This window comes from Schistocerca serialis, unplaced genomic scaffold (assembly GCF_023864345.2).
Source record: "Schistocerca serialis cubense isolate TAMUIC-IGC-003099 unplaced genomic scaffold, iqSchSeri2.2 HiC_scaffold_1059, whole genome shotgun sequence".
Taxonomy (NCBI): domain Eukaryota; kingdom Metazoa; phylum Arthropoda; class Insecta; order Orthoptera; family Acrididae; genus Schistocerca; species Schistocerca serialis.
The window spans coordinates 30,001-32,500 of NW_026047249.1; the positions used below are offsets into that span (position 1 = coordinate 30,001).

General features: G+C 60.2%; 1 pseudogene; it reads right to left on the reverse strand.

Moving 5' to 3' along the window:
• Nucleotides 1-2,500, reverse strand: part of LOC126430800 (large subunit ribosomal RNA) — a 7,784-nt pseudogene that overhangs the window by 4,310 nt on the left and 974 nt on the right.

A 2,500-nucleotide genomic window follows, 5' to 3' on the forward strand; every position in this document is an offset into this window, starting at 1 on the left:
CAGCGGCCTCGCCCGCGTCAGGCAGCGGGCTCGCCGCTCCCCGGCGGGACGCCGGCTCTTCCCCCCGACCGATCTCAAGCGCCTCCATGAATTGGCGGACAAGCTGCTTGTGGGCAGCTTGCCGCCGTCGGCACTTGATTGCCTCAAGCGTTCGGTCGGGGAACATCCTGATGAGCTCTTGATTTACAAAGAAGAACCGGGCGTCCCTCTCGAGGAACAGTTCGGCCTCCGCCTTGGCGAGCGACAGGACTTCTTCCTCCGTCCACCTCGCGCGATGCCTCTCCGTGACGATCTCCGCGTTGGCGGCCGCAAGGTGTTGGCGGCGGCGATGGACCCCGAGACCGTTCTTGGTGGTGAAGCTGCGGTGGCACTCACTACAGGCGTATACAGCTGCAAAAGTTACAAGATTTTCGGCACGGCCGGTTGGCCGGCTAGGTGCTGGGGGAGTTGGGGTGGCACCTTCAGCGGAAGGGCCACCACTTTTTCTCTGAATACTGCCCCCAACTAAAAAAAAAAGGGATAGTGCGAGGGGGGGCTGGTAACCCCCCCAAGCCCCTGGTGCGGTCTTCCACTCTGCGAAAATCAGCGGGCTTAAGAGAGTCATAGTTACTCCCGCCGTTTACCCGCGCTTGCTTGAATTTCTTCACGTTGACATTCAGAGCACTGGGCAGAAATCACATTGCGTCAACACCCGCTAGGGCCATCGCAATGCTTTGTTTTAATTAGACAGTCGGATTCCCCCAGTCCGTGCCAGTTCTGAGTTGATCGTTGAATGGCGGCCGAAGAGAATCCGCGCACCCGCGCGCCCCCGGAGGAGCACGCTAAGGCGGACGCGGCCTCGCAGCAAGGAAGATCCGTGGGAGGCCAAGGCACGGGACCGAGCTCGGATCCTGCACGCAGGTTGAAGCACCGGGGCGCGAACGCCGCGCAGGCGCGCGCATCCTGCACCGCCGGCCAGCACGAGGCCGACCAACGGCGAGAGCAGACCACGCCCGCGCTAAACGCCCGCACTTACCGGCACCCCTACGGCACTCACCTCGCCCAGGCCCGGCACGTTAGCGCTGACCCACTTCCCGACCAAGCCCGACACGCCCCGATCCTCAGAGCCAATCCTTATCCCGAAGTTACGGATCCAATTTGCCGACTTCCCTTACCTACATTATTCTATCGACTAGAGGCTCTTCACCTTGGAGACCTGCTGCGGATATGGGTACGAACCGGCGCGACACCTCCACGTGGCCCTCTCCCGGATTTTCAAGGTCCGAGGGGAAGATCGGGACACCGCCGCAACTGCGGTGCTCTTCGCGTTCCAAACCCTATCTCCCTGCTAGAGGATTCCAGGGAACTCGAACGCTCATGCAGAAAAGAAAACTCTTCCCCGATCTCCCGACGGCGTCTCCGGGTCCTTTTGGGTTACCCCGACGAGCATCTCTAAAAGAGGGGCCCGACTTGTATCGGTTCCGCTGCCGGGTTCCGGAATAGGAACCGGATTCCCTTTCGCCCAACGGGGGCCAGCACAAAGCGCATCATGCTATGACGGCCCCCATCAACATCGGATTTCTCCTAGGGCTTAGGATCGACTGACTCGTGTGCAACGGCTGTTCACACGAAACCCTTCTCCGCGTCAGCCCTCCAGGGCCTCGCTGGAGTATTTGCTACTACCACCAAGATCTGCACCGACGGCGGCTCCAGGCAGGCTCACGCCCAGACCCTTCTGCGCCCACCGCCGCGACCCTCCTACTCGTCAGGGCTTCGCGGCCGGCCGCAAGGACCGGCCATGACTGCCAGACTGACGGCCGAGTATAGGCACGACGCTTCAGCGCCATCCATTTTCAGGGCTAGTTGCTTCGGCAGGTGAGTTGTTACACACTCCTTAGCGGATTCCGACTTCCATGGCCACCGTCCTGCTGTCTTAAGCAACCAACGCCTTTCATGGTTTCCCATGAGCGTCGATTCGGGCGCCTTAACTCGGCGTTTGGTTCATCCCACAGCGCCAGTTCTGCTTACCAAAAGTGGCCCACTTGGCACTCCGATCCGAGTCGTTTGCTCGCGGCTTCAGCATATCAAGCAAGCCGGAGATCTCACCCATTTAAAGTTTGAGAATAGGTTGAGGTCGTTTCGGCCCCAAGGCCTCTAATCATTCGCTTTACCGGATGAGACTCGTACGAGCACCAGCTATCCTGAGGGAAACTTCGGAGGGAACCAGCTACTAGATGGTTCGATTAGTCTTTCGCCCCTATACCCAGCTCCGACGATCGATTTGCACGTCAGAATCGCTACGGACCTCCATCAGGGTTTCCCCTGACTTCGTCCTGGCCAGGCATAGTTCACCATCTTTCGGGTCCCAACGTGTACGCTCTAGGTGCGCCTCACCTCGCAATGAGGACGAGACGCCCCGGGAGTGCGGAGGCCGCCGCCCCGTGAAGGGCGGGGAAGCCCCATCCTCCCTCGGCCCGCGCAAGGCGAGACCTTCACTTTCATTACGCCTTTAGGTTTCGTA